Below are 21,638 nucleotides of genomic sequence, written 5' to 3'. Positions count from 1 at the left end.
TGTTGCTTCTGAGTCAAAAAAATTGCATTTTGAAATATGCTTGGGTTCTGTCATTCATCTTGGAAGATTCAAGACGTTGCTCCCTCCAGTAAATGATGCAGTCCGTCACACTGTTCTTTAAATGAGTTTCACAAAAGTTTGCCTGTCTGTCTGTCCCTCCCTCCCTCCCTCCCTCCCTCCCTCCCTCCCTATGCAAGTTACTTATTATTTTGTTTCAGGGCCAGGTTCTGCAGTTTGGTTTAGAAATACAGAAAAGACAAAAACACATTGCTAACTATTAAATTTAGAAAAACCCTATATGACAATTTGAAATTAATTAATCAATCAATATTAATGGTTGATGCAATTCTTTTCCCCAGTAGATCTTCCAATTTTATATTGGTTATTCCTGAGTAGGTTGATGTCTGGAAGGAATAGAGGGGGGGGGAAGCTATTGCTCCTTCTACACAGGCTCCATGATTCAAACAGAATAATGATTGTTCAGATACACATATAAGCCATGTTGCTCTTGATGCATACACAGCTTCCTATTGAGTGACACCTAAACTCCTTGAAATTTGCTTAGATCAAATATATTTCAGGTGTCAAGTTTTGAGAATATTTCCTCTAGCTTTAAATTGTAAATAAAACAGAGAAAGTGGTGGTTTGGATTTAAAAAATAATCTCCACTGCCAGTCTTTTTGAATGTACTAAATATAGAAATAGCATGTTGCAAGGAACATGATGGTCAAATACATTTTCCAGGATTAGACTTATGGATGCAAATAAACAATTATATGATTGCCTTTATGAAAACAACCCTGGGAAATAAATGTTTTCTATGTTTCCCCCAACTGTCTCCTTCTGGAATGTAAACCACATCAAAAGGGAAAAAAACCTAATCCTTGGAAGAATCTTTTGGAATTAAAACTTCACTCTCTGGGCATATGTGGAGCAAGGACATGGCATTTTTTTGCTGACCCATTCTGTGCTTTGAATCAATCATCCCTGTTTTGTAATATTCAGGTCAGTTGCTCTCAATCAAAGCATTTCTTCAGCTATGCAAGGATTCCCTACTAGCAATATTTTGATCAAATGATGGTAGTTGAGGGCAGTTTTCAGAATTTGCAGGATTGTTAGTTTCTGCACAGAGATGCATAGTTATGGTTTGAAATCCTCTTGCAAGCTAGTCTTGTAGAACAGGGATACCTCCCCCCCCAACCCGGCACTGGGCTGCACAAACAAGCCAAGTCCCATATGTGGGATGCAGGTAGCACATAAAACCATGCCCCCTCTGGTCCTTGGAAAAACCTTTCTCCACAGAACTGGTCCCTGGTGCCCAAAGGTTGGGGTCACTGCTTTAGAGGATAGTCAGCAGTCAAAAAAGTCATTTTCATATAGATATCAGCCTTTCAGGTGCTTTAAATGCTACCTCCTCGTCTGGAGAGGATTCTGCTGCTGAGATCCACTCTTTGTTGCAAGTTTCTAAAATCTATTACTATTTTAATATCTGGTGATCTTTCTGTATAAGGAGATCTGAAGAAAGATTATACTCTCTCTGTTCAACAACAGCAATCTGTTCCTTAAATCGGAAGCAAAACGATCCCCGAGCAAACATGTAACTGAGAGAGAGATGATGTGAAGATGACTGGTTGCTTACATTTCATTTAGAAAAAGTTCTCTTGTCCTGTGCCTGACCCATTTTCTTCCTTTTTTGTACTCTGCAAAGAGATTGCTTAAACAAGCCATCTCTTCCTGAGCTGCCTTTCTCCATAGCTAAGCTCTTCCATGGAAAGTGCTAACTACAAGATAACAAGGTCAGCTCTATGACCTTAATTAGTTGTTTAGAGCCCTCCCCACAGCTGTGTTGCTATCTGAAACTGACCAGAACTCAGTCAGTTTCACACACTGAAGGCTTTTGTTATGAAATTTGATCATAAATGCATGCATTTTTTTAAAAAATTACCATTTTAGCTGTGAGTGGTTGTTGAATGAAATAGCTGTTAAACAAGGAGTGATTGCAGATGTTTTTTTATGCTGCTTTACTGAAATCATTGCAACAGCCCTAGGTGATACATTGCATCAGAATATTCAGGAACTCAATGTAGTAGATTATTATCTTGCCACGAAGCTAGGATAATTTGGATTATAATATGTCTCTACCTCCTTGTTTGCATCATGACCACAATGCGTACACTGGGAAGCTAAAGGCACTCACACCATTTTCCTTCAGGAACCAGTTCACCTTGGCCTGTAATTGCTTTTACAAACCGCTGTGTTCCTTTCAACAGACCAAGAAGGAAGTACAAAAATAAGGCACCTAACCTAGTCAGTGGTACATGCCTATCCCCACTTTTAGCTCATCAGTTAAGAAAAAAAAAAAGAATGATCAGCACAAAGACTAGGCAAAACAATTCCTCCGCTGCATTGAAAAAAAACTTAGTAAGTGCCCAGGAGAGCTAAGGAGCTGGGAGGAGGAACTAAGCAGGAATTCCTGCTGGTGGAAAACGGTTTGCTTTGGGCTCTAGCTTTATCACTGCAAATCTTTCTCCAGTACAGCCATGTTGGAAGTTAATCAGAAATGGTATAAAACGGTAGAGCAGGGTAGGATGACAATCCTGAATTAACACAAAATGTTTGACTAGCTGTCCCCTAAGTTACTGGAGAGTGATTTCTGTATTGGAGCATAAGTGTAAAATGTACAAATGCCTTTGATTCAGAAGGCTGGAATCTTTTGTGAACATCTGTGCAATATTGGGAGGTAAATAAGACAGGGAGAGAAGCTATCAAGACAAAAAAACATAGCTCCAAGATGTACAAAATTATACAATCTTTCCCCAGTGGCTTTGTTACTTTTCCAGATCCATTAATAAAGTGACTGTGTCCTGTAATGCAAAGGGAATCTAGGGTTATATGCATATAGTGTCAGCATTCCAAATAGCATCCAAAAGTAAATCAGAGTCCAAGGCAAAGTATTGCTCAAAATTCCAATTTATTAAGAGAGTCATGTTGGCACATCTGGGAAAATCTGAATCTGAAAGCTTCCCAGTTTCCCCCACCTAGTTGAAAAGTTCAAGATCTTGCCCCCACACCTACAAGTCCATCACATGGTCCAATCTCCCACTGCCATGCTGGCAGTTCCACCCATCCAGTTCCGGTCAGGTGCAGAGGTACCAAGACAAAGGATGACCTTGGCTTTCTAGAAATAATTTTGTTATGGCTACATAGTATGTAACTCCTTACAATCCCCCCTCCCATTTTCCCACAATAGAAAATGCATAGTAGAATAATAGAAAGTGTGGCAGGCCAAAGATCCAAAAGAAACGATGGCTGCAGGCCTCACATATAAATGCAGGTAATCCTCAACAACAGTTTGTTTAGTGACTGTTCAAAGTTACATCGTTGAAAAAAATGACTTATGACCATTTTTCATATTTATGGCAGCATCCTCATGGTCACGTGATTTACATTCAGATGCTTGACAGCTGGTTCATATTTACAATGGTTGCAGTGTCACTTGGTCACATCATCATCCTTTGCAATCTTCTGACAAAGTCAATGGGGAAGGCAGATTCACTGCACTACCATGTTGCAGTGACGTGCGGTGAGGTTTATGCCTGGTGAGGCTGGTGACGTCATCAGGAAGGCGGGGAATGGGACCACGTGTGCTGGAGGCTGAGGCTGCCTCAGTCTCCAGCACACGTGATCCCATTCCCCGCCTTCCTGAACGCGCTCCGCCGGCTCGCGCTCCGAGATCCCCAACAGCAGCTGCTTTTCTGTGCGTCTGGCGTTTAGGACATCCGGCTATCTACCTAAATGCCAAATGCACAGAAAAGCACTGAAAAGCACTTTGCCTCCAAGCCACTTCGTCTTGATGACGTCGCCGACGTCGCTGCTGGGCGCGGCCGGATGGAGGTAACCAGAGTGGCGCCAAGGGGTCCGGGCGGACGAAAGAGCGTGCGAGCGAGGAATGGAGGATCAGGCAGCCTGATCCTCGGTCGCTCGTCCGCCGGACTGCCTCGGCGCCACTCTCGCTACCTCCGTCCATCCGCGCATGGCAGCTGCGGCGACGTCATCAAGCCCCTGCCACTTCTGGACGTCTGTTGCATTCGCGAGGAGCGCGCAAAGTACAGCGGAGGCAGGAAGGTTATTGGCGCTTCCGAGAACCCTCCTGCCTCCGCCGCTGCCCAGCTGGCACCGCCCCGTGCGCGCTCCTCCTCCTCCCTCCTCTTCCTCTTATATATATGAAACTCCCTCGTGGATATTATTATTTTATATATTATTATTTCATGATGAGAGGTGAGGCTCTGCCTCCCCTGCCCGCACGTCCCTGCCATGTTGCTAATTTAACAACTGCAACGATTCATTTAACAAGTGTGGCAAGAACAATCGTAAAATGGGGGAAAACTCACTTTTCAAATTTCTCACTTAGCAACATAAATTCTGGGCTCAATTGTGGTGGTAACTAAAGGACTACCTATATACTAACAGTGTCATCTTAAGCCCCCCCCCCTCCAAAATAAATCTGGCCACCTTCAGTGTATCACCCACTCTTCTCCATTTATTTATTGATCTATCAAATTTGTTGGCCACCCATCATACCACGTATTTCTCTTTGCACTTAACTGTAGCTTTATTTCCCTGAAAGTTTGGAGGTAGCTCCTTGGATTCCCTATCTTGTGTCAAGCTAGAAGTGCTGGAGACACATTCTTTTTGCACCTTTAAAAATAGCATCTTTGTACGACAGCTGTAAGACTTGGTCACTCAACTTGAAATAGTAATCTTAAGCAGAGGTATTACCAAGCCTTCAAATAAAAGCAGTGGGATGAAACTATTATTATCCATGCATGACTTCCTTGTATGGTGTAAGAAATTTAGATTTAATTGTGCTAATCCATTTTTAATCCTGTGGAGCAAATTCATCCTTACTCTAATTTCCATGGCATATGTTAAGATGAATAATGTGCCCATTGATTCTAATATTTTGCTCCCATTTCACAGAGGAAAAACTAAGACTAAGAATGACCTTTGCTTGTAGTTTCAGAAGTGAGTGAGGTCAGGACAATGTTGTACAATGAGAAAAGGTGACTGAGAAGAAACAATCCCAGTAGGTTGAACTACAGTTCCTATCATTCCAAGCTAGCTGGTCAGTGATTCTGTCTGGAATGAGAATTATGGGCATTGTAGTTTAACTGATCTGAAGAAGCTTGCTCTAAACCTCCCAATGTGTTAGAACCAGAATCTTACTTGAGATGTGCGTTGGTCCTCTGACTTGCTAAGTGCCTACTGTCATTCAGACAACCTTCCAAGTACCGTATTATCCTGTACTACCCAATACTTGCAAATAGTACTTAGGGTGTTTCCCCCCCCCCCCCATGTTAGCTCCTTCAGTTTATGTTTACAACTCTAGTATAGTGACATTTCACAATTTCAATTAATGGACCTTTTTCCCCAGTTGAATTTATACGGTAGAATTCTGGCTAAAAGAGAAAGACATTGTTGATAAATGGCTTTTAAATGACATCCTGCATAACCCCACCATTATGACTTCAGGGAATATTTTCAATTCTGCGTCCATCTGCGTACACACATTGTGACCTGCACTTTGTCTTAAGACAGCAGAAACTTGTTGCAAATGTTGTTCAAGATTTGGAAAATTATAGTGAGTGCAATTAGTTAGCTCCTCCTTTACATAAACACATTTAAAAGGCGGGGGGAGGGGGAATTGCCATAGCTACAGTTCAGTGTTTGTACAAAAGGCAATTGGGTTTTCTAGTAACATTTCCATGATGCTTTTATAGAAAGGTCAGTAGTATGTAATTATGTGGCGGACTAGTAGTAGGTGCTGGGTTGAAGCAATTGGCACCCTACAAGTTAAATGTAATAATTATGCTGAGCAGCTACTTTGAAAAGTGTAGGACAATATATTACTTGGACAAAAAATTAATGCAGTGCTTGTCACAACATTTAATTTAGTAATATGCATTAAGAATAAACCGGTGTTTTTAATTTTGCACAGAGATGGATATGTTGAGGTTATTCAAAGGGTATATTCAAATCTTCTTGTATTGCATTTATAAGTTTATGGATGTGACATTTTGTTCAGTTGGATTGGCTACTATTCCTTTTAAAGGAAAATAGGCCTTCTTTTTACCTGAGCTACCTGAACAATTCCTTCCTAGAATAAAGAAACTGTTAAGAACAAAATAAAAGCAGTTTTTAAATATTGAATCAGAAAGAGCTTTTCTTTTCAGAGAAAGCAAAACTGATTCAAAAACAGCTGAGGATCTCCCAGGCCCTTATTAGATTTTACATAGACATATCATTTTATAGTAGAAGTTCATTTAAAAATAAGTCAGGAGGGGTAAATCTTTATTTTATTTTTTAATGAAACGATTGTAATAAAGACCAGGATTTATTGTTTGCTGGTTTGCAAGTAAGAACCAAAATAAGTAGCTTGAGGAATCTGTAAATTGGTTAAGAGAGGGGGGGGGGGGGGAAGCAAGTGCAGATTTTGCTAGATTGCAACTTCCAGTTTATGGGTTGAGTTGTGAATGAACACTCACAGTGTAAGAAAGATTAGGTGGAGTCTAGTTTTTTGACATGTTGGGATGAAGAAATTCCACTTGCATGGATAGAAGTGTAAATATTTACACCTGCCATTTCCTACTATTAAAGCACTATTCAAAACAGGAATGAAGGTAACAAGAAGCTAGTCAGATCCAGAAAATCACTAAACCGCATAACTCCTTGTATTTGGGGCAGTTATTCTTTTTTTGTCCATTCTACTTCACCAGGTTGTTGCTGTGAGGATAAAATTAGAGGAAACTTTTACCTTGAGTTGTCAAAAAATGTAGGATAACAACGAAACAAAAGTGTTTAGAGCCTTGGGAATCCATTGATAATGGTTACAGTTTTGAAGGTTATTTACTCTTGCATAGTAAATATACTTACATAGTAGGGAAGGAGGGTACAGATATATTTCTTGTTTATCAGTAAACTTTCAGTTGCATTTTTTTTTTGCCAAGAAATTTTTTAAATACAATTCACTGAAAATTCTCCCCTCTAGAAAAATCAATAGATAGCATCACTTTCTGCAATTCGAAATATCAATTGGTAGTGAGGGCATTGTTCTGCTGTAGGAAATCTGAAATGTGGCCATGATGCAATGCAGGGGTTAATTCAAGGGTAAGAAACATGAAACATTGCAGCTAGCCAGCAAGTGCTAACTGGGAGCTGAAGTCCAAAACATCTGGTTGACCAAGCTTGCCTATCCCTAGACCATTGTTGGCGAACTTTTTCAGCACCGAGTGCTTAAACAGGAGCGCAGGGGGGAGGGGGTGTGCCGGAAACTGGAAGAGCAGCTAAGCTTCTAATTTCTGGCATGCGCATGGATGCTGGTTACCTGGTCTTCCGGTTTCTGGCAAGTATGTGTACATGATGACCAGCCGGCATGCCGGAATCCAGAAGAGCAATGGATGACAGCTGGCGTGCCTGGAAAGATGGTTCTGGGTGCCACTTCTGGCACGTGTGCCCTAGGTTTGCCATCATGGCCCTAGGCAAATAGTGTCAGATGAAATGGTGCCAGATGAAGACTATGTAGAGCAGCGTTGGAGAACCATGGTCCTTTTATGACTTGTGCACCTCAGCTTCCAGAATTCCTGAGCTAGCATGGCTGGCTGATGAATTCTGGGAGTCAAAGTCCACAAGTTATAAAAGGGCCATGGTTCTCCATCCCTGATTTAGAGGAATAAGGCATAGGATTGGAATAAAAGGCACATGTTCCAAGTGGACGGGAGGGCATAAAAGGAAGCCCAAGATGAGGTTCTATCCTCATGCAAAACTAGAGGAATCAGTATAGTTGTTGAAAAGATACATAAAAAGAACAAACTAATCACATGCAAGTTGAGGTGTTGTCATATTTGTTCTGTTCCTCTTTTTTCCTAATTTGATATATAGTGCTTCATTAAGGGCATCTTTGCAAGTTGGACAGGTGAATAAGAAGGACTCCATTTTCATATAGTTCCAGAATTTCTGCATGCTCCCTGAACAAAAGTAACATATATAGATGGTCCTTGATTTACAACCCCCAACTGAGCCCAGTTGTAAGTCATTGCAGTTGTAAGTTGAGTCATCACATGATTGGACTTGTCATGTGCAAGGAACCAAAATGATACTGTGAGCTGATCAGAGTTGTTTCTTCATTTTTGCCTACCTATTTACAAGAATCTGGCCAAACAGTTTACATTCTCTTGAGAACAGCCAGATAAAAGCTTTAGGGTTGGGTCTGGCCTCTGTCACTTACTTCCCAAGGAAGTACTCCAAGCTTGCTATAGTCTTCTTACTCCTTCCCTCACTCCAGCTGCAGATTCCCCTACAGGACCTTGGTATTTTTGGGGGGACATTTTTTTGCAGTGGTTCATTAAGTAAATGCAGCAATTATTAGGTGAATCAGTTTTTCCCAATGGACATTTTGAGGTGGGGGGGAGGGCAGAGGACCAGAAATAATTTTTGGAACTAGCAAAACGCATTGCAGATTGAAGTCACATGTCAGTGGGATGCTGCAAATGGCCATAGAGGTGAACTTGGTTGCTAAGCACACAAAATGAAATAGCATGACCATGGGGTGTTGTGGCCTTAGAAAATTTAAAAACAGATTATAAGTAACTTTTGAATGACAGGTTGGGCATTGAGGGCTATCTGTACAGTTTATCCCAGAGGTGGGTTTGCCTACCTTTATACACTCAATGTTGTTAAGAGAGCACATAAGAACGAAAGAGATAGTAACTACTTGCAAGTCTTCCCATTTCTGTGGCAGTTTGAAAAATACAGCAGCTGTATTCTTTACCAATAAATGAATAACTGCATGAATTACCAGTAGTCCTTGATTTACAACCATTTGTTTAGTGACAATGATGCTGAAATAAGTGACTGATGACTCTTTATTCATGCATATGACCATTGCAGGATCCCCGTGGTCATTGCAGCATCCCCATAGTCATGTGATGAAAATTTGAACGCTTGGAATGGGCAAGTGTTAGTTGAATTGTGCGAGGATCATGTGATCACCATTTGTAAACTTCCAAGATGGCTTCCAACAAGCAAGTTAAAGGGGAAATCCCAATTTGCTTAATGGTTCACATGATTCATTAAACAACTGTGGTGATTTGCTTAACAACTGTGGCAAAAAGGTCATAAGATGGAGCAAAACTTAATTGTCTTCCTTAGCAATGGAAATTTTAGACTCAGTTGTGGTTGTAAGTCGAGGGCTACCTGTATATTAGCACAGGAGAGAGGACTGTAAATTTGAATGTGGCTTCATTGTATTTTAAATAAACTTTTAAACTTTTACTGTCCCAATTACGTTGTGGACTTCTTTAATAAAGAAAGAGAAATAAGCTGTATAATTCCTTTTGTTACAATTATTTATATAAGTCTGCCTGTACTTGTGACTTAAGATGTACTTTTCGGACATCTAAATATTGGGAAGATACTCATGCAACTTTCTGATTTTTGCCTATTTCTTTATGATTGAGTTAGGACTTTCACCTTCAGTTTAGGATATTACCAAAAAATTCAGAAAACAATTATTCTGGATAAAGGTTGAAATAAAAAAAATTCAGGCACTAATTAGTGACAGTTTTAAGAGGAAAGCTTACTCTGTGGGTTTTATATAATATTTAAATTCATTTAAATAAGCTGCTAGATTAATCTAGCTAATATATGAGAAAAAAATTGAGATAAATTAGTTACAAAATTAATTATTGTCAACATGTTGTGATATGTCTTGGTTTAATTAAAGGATATTGGCAAAGCTGGAATATACAAATAATTTAATGGTAAATTAGCTATTAAAAACTTTTGAAATAGTTGAAGAAATGGGTAAAGGTGAAAATGAAGCAGCAGTTGAACTTCTTTTAAAATACAAAAATCTTGTTTTCTATTTCTCTAATTCTCCTGTTGTGAACCAATTTACAGAAGTGGTTTAAACAACATAAAAACAATATTACAAGGTTAAAAAGCACCAACCTATTCAAAATATAAATAACAGAAGCATAGCAATTAATGAAAACTATTTTAAAAAGAGTGCTTATGAAAAATCTCCTGATATGTACCAGCTTTGCTTTTCCTGCACTTTAGAAGATAAATAATTCCACAGAACTAGTGATAATGCAGAAGTTATATTTAGTAACTGATTTAAATTTACAGAATGCAGCATAACAAAGTTGGAAGGGACGTTGGAGATCATCTAGTCCAACCCTTTTCTCAAACAGGAGATCCTATTCCGGACAATTGGCTATCTAATCTCTTCTTAAAAACTTCCATTGTTGGAGCATTCACAACTTCTGTAGGCTAGCTGTTCCACTGATTAATTTTATTAAATATAAGAAGCAATGATTAAGAAAAATATGAGAGAAATATAAAATTAGAAATATAATGAATATGAGAAACAAATAATACGACGTCTAGAATTCTGATTACTTTTATTCATATGAAGTGCAGCCTAAGTCCATCCTTAATTAAATATGGTGTTTTAGAAACGAAAGCGACAAAATGAACTATGGTAATAGATCCATCGAAGATGAATCTTAGTAAAAAGTTAATGTATTAAAATAAGAATATAAAGGAGTTGGATAAAGTAGCAGAGAATAACATTTGTAAAAAAAAATTGGGAGGGTGTAGGAAATTGTCCGTTGATTTTTGTTTTTTAAAGACACAATCCTATCATTTCTAAAAATGAGCAGAGTGGAAACAGAGGTCTGCTTTGTACTGTTTGTTATTCACTAGAATCCTGTCTTGTTCCATATTATCTGCAGGCAACCAGCAATTGCGGATTTATTTTGGAACTGGAGAGACCTCCATTGTACAGTAGAAGCAGCATAAAGCAGTCCTGCTTTTCTTTTTGCTTCCTTCTTCCTTCTCGAGAAACAATTTCTTTTTGAGGAAAGAAAAAACTGGGGAGGAAATAAGCTTGCTGTCTGGGAGTCTGCATTATTGACAACATGCACCTAAAAAGAGTCATGTTCTCCAACCAATAGCTAATTATTAGGTAATACTAATGGTAATTAATAAAGGGAGAGAATAAAAATTATTCTCTGTAAATGTAAATTCCAGGAATTGGTATAGTAGAATACAATATAACATGCTGCATTTATGTTTAAATCTTAGTGTCTTCATATATCTATACATAGATAAGATAGTCCTTAACTCACGACCACAATTGAGTCCCAAATTTCTGTTATTAAGTGAGACATTTGCTAAGTGAGATTTGCCCCATTTTGCAACCTTTCTTGCCTCAGTTGTTAAGTGAATCTGGCTTCCCCATTGACTTGTGCTTGTCAGAAGGTTGCAAAAGATGATCACATGACCTGTAGCCATCATAAATATGAACCAATTGACAGGCATTTGAATTTTAATCACATGATCATGGGGATGCTGCAGTGGTAGTAACTGTGAAAAATAGTCATAAGTCACTTTTCTCAGTGCCATTGTAACTCTATACAGTCACTAAATGAACTGCTGTAACTTCGAGGACTACCTGAATATACTTCATAAGTCTATGCATATATATCTATATATACATTGTGTGTGTGTGTGTATACATATACAAGTGTGATTGGACACACAAGAAATTTGTCTTTCGTGTATATGCTCTCAGTGTACATACAGTACATACATACAGTGTACATACACACATAAGCTCTCAGTGTATGTACAAACAACAAAATGATAAATCATAATCATAAATCATAAAATACATCAGAAATCAAAAGATACAAAGTGATAAATCATAAGATACCAATAGGAGAACATAGTAGGAAAGATGAAAAGGATATACCAATACAGCCCTACTATATGGGTAAATATCCAGCATCAGCAAATTATATGCAAAAACCGACATTCTTTCATCTCCGGATTCTTGACAAATAAGAGAACAGGTTTCTGGATAATATGCTCCTTCCTTTTCCTCTGGTGTAGGGGATATAGGTAAGAGTATAAGGATAGGGAAAACAAAGCTTTCTTTTAAGAATTATAGAAAACAGGAACCAGTAGAGAATATACATAACTCAGAGTTGATCTTTTGGCTTTCATATTCTATGAGCTTGTTTGTTTTCCTGCAAATATTTCATTACCAAGCTAGGTAGATTTATCAGTCAACTGCACTCTCATGCACTGGTGATGTTTCCTAGCATAGTAACAAAGCTTTTTATCAAAAGCAATCAAGTTTAATGATCACCAGGAACCAGCAGTGGGAAACAATGTGCCCCTAATCTGGATGGAGATAAGCGTACTAACTCTTTACGTCATCTTTCATATGAAAATGGTAGTTACTGTATCTACACTTGATAGACTGTTGTATCTGTATGGGCACTCCAGGAGATTAAGAACCTGGGAAATCAGAGTCCTTATTTATTGGGGAAGCATCCATGTCTAGAAGCAGCTCTTCATTTCAGATGGTTGCTTCAACATCCCTTCCTCCCTCCCTCCATCCATCTGTGACATAAACCAGTGAGCAGAATAAATAACCTTCTTTATTAAACTTGAGAATGTGTACATAATATTCAGGAAGAACATATTGCATTCTCCAATCCTTTACACTTACTGAATAGACAAACCTAACCCATTATAGTAAAGTGCTGGACCAGGCTACTCAGACAACTTTAGAGGAAGAGTACAGATATCCAAGTTCACCCAATTCAATAAAAGAAACTGAGGATTCAACTTAAAGTTTTCTCCAAAGAAGCCCGTTAAAAAACTTCTTAATGGCTGTAGGAGGAAGTTTTCTAAGAATCAAGGCACAGCCCAAGGAGTGATAAAATGTTGTGAGTTCCATAGGGGTTTGAATCGATTGGGTGGGGGTATATATCCCCCTGGCAGATATATCCATCCTGGCAGATCCTTTGTCTTGATGGTATATTGACACAAAGACAAGCAAAGGCTTTTCATGCACAGATGGCTTGACAAAACAAAACACTCACATTTCACACTCTGCGCAGGTGAACTGGCTTTTCCACAGAAGAGAAGTGTTTACATGGTTATATATTTTCTTGTCTATTCATCTGGATTCTTTCTCATTTCTCGTGAAGAGAAATGACTAAGCTGACATGCTTTGATTTTACCTATAAGAGTGCTGGCTAATTAAAGTGCACTAAAGCCACACATTGAATAAATTGGTGTGAAAGTGAAAGAACAACTTGCCTGCAATTTAAGGAGATATGAGCTACTATTAAATTTGGAAAATTAAAACCTGATATTTTCTGAGACTTTCATAGCTTCTAGCTAGCCTCAGGATATTCCTACTCTAATAGATGTGGAAAAATTATGTAGTACTATTTGTTTATTTTTGTTATAACATTTATTTGTTCCTCAATTTCTGTGCTCTTTTTCTTATATCAGCAATAATAATTCTCTGTGTTGGCTTTCATGTGTATATTAGGGAGAGTGCAATCTTTAAGTCAAACCTGCCTGATGACATATGTCCACAATAACTGCCTCTTTATTATTGGAAGCCATACTTTTTTCCACTGGAAAGACAACTTGTCCTGAGGTTTGATTGCTTAAGTTGTCAAGCCATATTTGTGGATGAAAGATTCTGCCAGATGATTAAATAAAATCTGCTTTACACAATGTTCAAATTCATGAAATCTTCACTACACAAGTGGTCTCAGATTGCTCTGTATGATTCCTTTTTTGCAGCGACTCATCCAGGCTCTGCTGGAGGACATCTCTTCAGCCTTTGTAAGGTGGCAGGGAAGAAATAGAATTTGATCCGGTAGTGATATCCATTTTACTAGATGAAGGATACAATTGAATAGATCCCACAGGGAATTAAGTAAATGTGTAAAGGGTGGAGGTGAGATAAACATCTGAAGATAAGAAGCATCTAGTTGCCTCTTTTGCTGACGCCTTTTACTGAGATACATCTACTGATTGCTTTCAGTATCTTTATTATAGGTAGCACTGATAGGGTGTGCCAAAAATTATTGCTGCACAAAATTAGTATATTTTGGTTATGCTCCTTTCTTGTGATCTTTTTGTATAATTAATTGACTACGAGTGTCTGGATTTTATACTTTTCTGCATTTGCAAAAGGCAGGCCAGTGTATGTTAAATAAAGATATAAAATATTACCTCTACCCTAGTTTATGGATACCTATTAATAACTGATTTCTAGTGGAGTCTCCTTTTGAAACTAAATAGTAGTGAGAGAAAAACAGAGATAAAATATGTCAATTTTTACATTAGGTAGCCCCCATTTAACCATAACTAGTACTGGCATCTCAGTTATTTAGTGATTGCTGAATGAAGCCACGATGATGAATGGTTGTTAAATGAGGCAGTCACTAAATGAAGATTACTTGTATACAGCTTTAGTTTTTGATGGTTGTCTTTCTAATATAGGTGGTCTTATGCTCCCTATTTCACTGTTGCAGTGTGATTTTTCTTTTTTTCCGGTAGTTCAGAATATATTGTTAAGATGTTGAAAAACAGCATGGCTGGATTCGCCTATTGTACTAAGCCTACATGGTTTTGGTGTGTAAACCATGGCTCGCAGTTTAGTATTATATGCAAATCCAACCAGAGCTGACTTGTCAATAACACAGTAAATGACTCAGATATTGGCTATGATTTAAGATTGATTAAACCAGGTTTAGCAAAAGCAGCAGCAGACTCTGATAAGCCTAGTTTAACATTTCTTTTCCTTATGTGAGGCTACAAGGAGAGGTTCTCAAGCACAAGAGTTATGTTTTAGAAGCAGTTGTATTTTAGCAAAGATTTTTAAAAGCTTTTTCCAAACTCCTTTGGGGGGAAAGAGGGCAGGGCAAGCATGTCCCTGGCTTATTCCCATCATGCAAATCCATGTTTAACTGAGCCTGTGAACAAATGTGTCTAATGTGCATTCAGAGTGTTTATTTAGCACAGCAAACCCTCAGTTTAGTGGACTTTGGATACAATGGACAGATTTTCTGTTTGGATTTCACGGAGGGTTTGTCCATAATTGAGGTTTTACTGGGGATGCTGTCATTTACACCAATTATATAATTATGCAAATGATGTAAATTGATGCAAATTGAAATTTAATGGAGTTCCCTCCCCTTGCATTCACCTCTGTTAAATCAAGGTTTCATTATATGGGGAAGTATGCTATCTATATGAAATGTATGGAGGAATTCATTCTGAGTAGATGCTGGAATTGATATTTAGTAGAAAATCACACTGAAGCTATTGGGATTAGGGTAGTTCCTTGTATAGAACATATATCAGAATGACAGGTTCCTTTGAATACTGTGTGGAAGTTCCAGATAGTCAGACTCCAGAAGAATAACTACTTCTTCTGAAATGTTGGACCCAGGAATAGTTAGAGTAGGTCTCAAGTAAGATCTTTTTCCTTTCACTTGTCAAGCAGTATTTCTATTGTGTGGGTCTTTTAAGGAGATAAGGATGCGGTGGCTCAGTGGCTAAGATGCTGAGCTTATTGATCAGAAAGGTCGGCAGTTCAGCAGTTCGAATCTCTAGCACCGCGTAATGGAATGAGCTCCCGTTACTTGTCCCAGCTTGTGCCAATCTAGCAGTTTGAAAGCACATAAAATAATACAAGTAGAAAAATAGGAACCACCTTTGGTGGGAAGGTAACAGCATTCTGTGCACCTTCAGCATTTAGTCATGCCGGTCACATGACCACGGAGACGTCTTCGGCCAGCGCTGGCTCTTCAGCTTTGAAACGGAGATGAGCACCACCCCCTAGAGTCAGGAACGACTAGCACATATGTGTGAGGGGAACTTTTACCTTTTTAAAGGAAGTGGCCCCCAACCTTTTGGGCATCAGGTGCCGGTTACGCATAGAGAGGTTTCTGTGGACTGGAAGGGGCATGGTTTCACATGTTGCATGCCTCCCGCAGATGAGGCTTTGCTTGTTCGTGCAGCCCAGTTTCTGGTATGCCACGGTCTGATGCCGATCCATGGATTAGGGATTGGGGACCCCTGTTTTAAGGGACAACCCCCTTCCTGTCTGAAGATGAACTTTCAATTCTGTTCAAGGACCCAATGGCTTTGATTCATTGTTTACATCTTAGCTGTAAAAGTAGGCAGATACTCCACTCTTGTTTCTTATTGATGATTTACAATTAGGAACTAAGGTGATTAAATCACAGCTTTGAACAAATAGCTCATTTAGCTGATTTTTGAAAAACGTAACCAGAGTGGAGCTATTAGCAAATAACAGGCTGTAGGCTAGATTGGGAAATAAAAAGAAAAACTTGAAAAAAATGCAATCACTACCATGTTGTGGCCAAGAAAAGTACATGAGTATATCAGTGTAGCTCCCAAGAGTTTTGTTCCACTCAAATGAATCTAGAGCTTTTTAGAAGGAGTGAGATGCTTAAGAAATTTACATGAGGGAAAATTTAAATGTTTCAATTTGAAAAGCTATCTTGGGTGGGAAAAGCAGGCCACTTTTTCTAGGTTTACTAAATTATCATGAAAGATAAAAAAAGAAAATATGCCCTTAATCAGTCTAGATGGGAAGAGGAAACTTAAAAGATGGTATGATTTTGTAACTGGATCCCAAGAGAATAAGTAAAATTACAGGTGGATTTCCATTTTAAGCAGTAGAATAAGATATCAGATCACGTGGCTTTTCTATAGCAGAGAAACTGCATGTTATAAGGCCATATCTGGGACATAGAGCAGTCTAGATTCTTTAAGGTTTTTCTTAAAATTTATTTCCTAGACCATGCAACATACTGTGTTCAATAAAGAACTCTGTGAAGGTGTATTGATGCTGTTTGGTTGAATAATTTTGATAAGTGGATTTGTATAAATATATTTCATAAATTCCTGAAATATCCCCCACCACACACACACACCAAATTAAGAAACAAAAGCCTGTGCTGTTGGTTTCGTGAATGATTTGCAGGGAAGCAAGCAATAGATGTGAATAAACAGCTTATCTTGCCAGATGGCATACAATATTCAATCCAAATAGGCACTTAAAAAAATAACAACAGAGAAATCAGATTAGTGTTTGACTTTGCCTGCAGATGGTGTATGGTGGGGAACAGAATTGAGGATTATGTAACATAACTTTCACTCCAAGGTAACCTGTCTGATAAGGCCATAGACATTATGACAGTGAAGCTCCTTTGACACTTAGTGGATAGAGGAATTGTTTGTTCTATTGAATGCCTTTTTCTTTGACCCAGAAAATAGAGGTATACTTCCAGCTTGTAATAAAGAAGAAATTGTTACTTTGTGAGTAATTAAACGTATGGTTTAATTGGTCTGCTACAGTTGGAGGACGCAGTCTGAGAAAAGAGATGCCTTTGAAAATGAAGAAGTTAGATTTCTTCCTTTATGAGAAAGGGGGAAAATGTGTTTCTGTTTTGCTTTGTTTGAAAAACAACTTTAGGAAAGAATATTCAATGGTGTAGCAAAGTTATTCTTTTTAACTCATCTGGGCAACATTAACACAACTGCTTGGCAGTTTAGAAAATTATGTATAAAAATTAGGCTACATGCAGAAATAAGTGGATAAATACTTCCATTCTGGACACATCAATTTACCTCTGTGCCATGCTGAGATTCCCCAGCTCAGGACTGCTGATAGAGCTCATCTACAGAAGCATTTCATGCTGTTCCTTGGATTGGTAAGTTAAATAGCTTTATAAATTGGGACCTGCAACTCAGTCGATAAGTGAAGCAGTTGCTAAGCGAAAAGACAACTGAGTTGCAATCTTCAGCTTTCCTTTGCTTTACAGACCTGCTAAAATCGTAAATCAAGGACTGGTTGCAAAGTTACTTTTTCATCATCATTGTAACTGGGATGGTCGCTAAATGAGTGAAGACTAACTATAATTCCAAAATGCATCACTAGTACCCTTTTAGCATAATCATTTAGTTTAGAAGTCCCCAACTTTTGGGACCTGGGTTTCCTACAGCCAGGTAGTGGTAAACGATCAGGTGAATCAGGCTGGTCCTGGGTATGACATGTAGCTGTTGAGGATTTCGGTCAACCTTTGTCTTGCTTTTGTCTTTTCTTCTGATTAACTGGGCACATTTGGAAGCAAAGTTCTGGTCTGTAGCTACCTATTGTGTTGTTTTAAAGAATGCTTACAATGCCTCTATGAGCATTGTAGAGAGTCCTACTTTGCTTTTGGAAGTTGGACTCTAGAGCAGTGTTTCTCAACCTCGACACATTGAAGATCAGTGGACTTCAACTCCCAGAGTTCTCCCACCAGCTAGCCTGGCAGGGGGATTCTGGGAGTTGAAGTTCACCCATCTTCAAGCTGCCAAGGTTGAGAAACACTGCTCTACAGGTTGGTGCTTTGCTCTGCAGTGTGCCAGCTTCTTTTAAAGAATGTTTAAAAATGTAAGTACCTTTTCAAAAGTTGTAAAAGCAAACGAGAGAAGGGAACCAAAGGAGTACCAAGGGTAATGTTTTATGCTGTGGTATTTGGGATAGATAGCTAAATGTGGGAGGGGGGATTAATGCTAAATATCTTTTCATAAAAGAACAATCATTTATAGTAGAAAGATGCAGATTCTTAAGGCAACTAGTTATTTTTAAATTCAGTTTATATACTTCATGTTAAGAGCCGACACTGGATTGATTTGCTGTTTTGATCACCTTCCAGGATCCTGCATTTTTTACAGTCATTCAAAGCTCCTACCACATGTGATGATTCTCCTTTGGTAATGAATCTGCAGGATTATTCATGCAGGAAGCAAAGGGCAGTTTATATGTCTAAATGGATGACTAAGCTGTAGTTCTACATGGCTTTCTTCTCTTAACTCATATGGTTATAATATACAGAGTAGACATTTAAATAATTCAAAGAGGCAAATTAAGAGAGATGTGTGGTTTTAGCTAGTGGATCTTGCTGCTTTTAATGGCAATCACAGAACAAAAATCTTGCACAGTCACCCCCCTTGGGGCAAGTGTTAACCCTGTGAAAGGAGGGAGAACTGAGTTTACATATTAGAACATTACATATCAGCTCCCCTCCCTCCCCCAAGGTTATGGTTGAATCATGTTAAAGTTGGAGACTTTTTTTTTCCTGATGCTAATGCTTGCTGTTTGTTTCTTTCAGGAAAGATAATCCATGCCTTTTTAGGTGAAAAACTCTGAAACAGTTGCAGAAGCCGATTATTGTGGATTAATTATGCTGTGTTTGAAGTGCAATTTTAAAATAATGGTCTATAGGAAGATGGTTATGAAAATAATCAAGTAGCTAGATATGTATTTTGGTTCCTTAGGTATAAAGAAAGAAGTTGTATTTGTTTGATCTGATCTCCTCTTCTCCCCAGAGATATATTATTTAGGCTACTACGTCTATGCTTTTATTCTCGAGCTGAAATTAAACCGTTTGGGGTTTTGAATGATTTAAAACATCTATCCAGGATATAATTTTGCATTTTTAAAAATTATTTTAGGTCATTGGGATTGGTGCAAAGTTTGCCAGAGAATGCTATTCTCACAGCAACTGTATAGTAAAGGTGAAGGGATCGGCAACTTGTTCTGATCCCATGTGTGTTGTCTGCTGCTGTTCACAATGGGGACATACACAGCTGCTTGTGTGCCTCTACAAGCCTGTTGTGCTGCATTTATTTTGCAAAGAAATCTGCAAACGTTGCTAGTACACAGGACTGTATTTGTCTGTTCAGTCATCTGCATTAAGGCCGCTCACTAATAGCCTGAAAGAACCACTTCTTTTCTTCTGTATCAAAGTTTCCTTGTCTAGTCTTCTGCAGGCTGTTCTTGCTGCCGGCTAATTACAAACCGTTCACATGGTGAAGTTATAGCCTGCATAATTGCAGTGTATACTTCCTTACCATTTGCATGGGTAATTTATGGACAGCCTCTTCTTCGGATTGGCACTAATTAGCATCTAAAAACAAAATATATTAATTGGACATGTCTCCTGACCCAGAGATCACCTGTCTTGTGTATACAGTACAAGCCCATATTTACAGAGATAAATGCAGTCACTATGTTGTATTATCTGGGAATGAAAGAACAAAATAATGTAATCATAGCTTTTTCCTCAAAAGTATCTACCAGCGAAGCGTTAGCTAAACAGAAATAAAAGTCATGAAAAGATCCATGATGCTAACTCTTTGAGCCTTTACCAACTTGGCTGTGCCTGATGGGTCTTGAGCCTACATTTCCCAAGAATTTTGGATCAGCATGGGCAGTAAGAAGTTCTGATACTTCAGGAGGGTGTCCGATTAGGAAAATCTGTGTTATATATTTGAAATCTCTCACTATAACTCATTACATTTTTTCCCTGCGGAAAAAAACAGGAAAATGTAAACAAAACCACTGACCGTTATAGAAACGGCAGCACTGTAAATTCAGTTCAAACCATTTTCAAATGGAGAGCTATAAAATTGCTTTATGGACAAGATGCATAACATTCAGTTGTAAATAATTGCCTAGGACTGGATTGCACAAGCTTTATGCACAAAAGACATTTTAGAAAGGTGTGTTGGAGAGAGTAATATTAGCTTGTGGGCAAGAGTTAAACTTGTTTTTCAAGTTGATCCTGTATAGCTTTGTCATACTGAAGACTGTGATCATTCCAGAAGAAGCCTAATTGATTTCAGCATGCTGACTTGCTTCACTAGTAAAACAGACTTTCTGTCCTAGAATTCTCCTTAGATCACAGATTTGTTTTGCCAGCCCAATTAATACTTATACTAGCTGCAGTTACTTTACAAACATCTTGAAGCCTGTTTCATGGTATCTATTGGTTTTTCTACAATTCCTTAATAATTATGCGTGTGTGTGTGTAGCAAATGTTTCAGAAATTTATGCAGTTATTTTTCTTACATTTTTATGCAAATAAGGCAGTATTTTAATCTAGTTAATTTATTAGGCAAAGGCAAAGCAATTGTATGGGACACTACATATTAAAGATCATATTTACCAGTCTATGTATTTTAATCATAGGAGCCTTTATAATCTACGGTGGCATACTTAGTTAAAACAAGGCTGAGGCTTTGCAACAGGTTTCCAGTTGTTTGCATTCATGTGAAAGTAATTTTGCATTCATGTGAAAGTAACAGTCTGTATAGGCATAGTCTAGTTAATATTTTGTAAGAACTTTCATCTTTATGTTGCTAATGAAGAGGGACGAGTTTTCAGCAATGTGTCTGTTTGGAACTACTAAATAACTGAACCCAAAGAGGCAGGCAGCTGACGGTTCATGGATGAACAAGTGTCTTTGGTACTCATGCATCAACATAACAAGTGCTCTTCTAGTAGTGATGAATATTTCCTCAACCTCCTGGAAATCCAGTTAATTTCCAGCCATGTTCTTATTGATTGCCGAGGATTACGGGTAGTAATGTAATCACTACTTCCATTTTTAGTTTGTATTTTGCTAGGCTACAATTGCTGATGTATGTACTAAATTATACAGGTACACATGCACAAACATAAACATTGCAATAATTTGATCTAGGGCAGAATTTACATTTTTATCAGCAACTTGATGAAGCTGGTTGAATCATTGCTGTGTTAGAGTTTTCTAAGAATATCATTCCCTTGAAGATCAAGAGCGTACAACTTGATGTGGCACATAAGGGAGAAAGTTTTCTTAATCTCAGATTGATCTGGAAAGGATTCTTGGCATTGATCTGCCTAATTGATGGTG

At 38.3% G+C, this 21,638-nt stretch overlaps 1 protein-coding gene across 5 annotated transcripts in view; it reads left to right on the top strand.

Moving 5' to 3' along the window:
- Positions 1–21,638, top strand: part of TEAD1 (TEA domain transcription factor 1) — a 219,176-nt gene that overhangs the window by 28,835 nt on the left and 168,703 nt on the right. The gene's annotated exons all lie outside the window — the stretch shown is intronic.

Source organism: Natrix helvetica, assembly GCF_964273705.1.
Source record: "Natrix helvetica genome assembly, chromosome: 1".
Classification (NCBI taxonomy): Eukaryota; Metazoa; Chordata; class Lepidosauria; order Squamata; family Natricidae; genus Natrix; species Natrix helvetica.
This window is presented reverse-complemented; position numbering and strand designations above follow the sequence as displayed.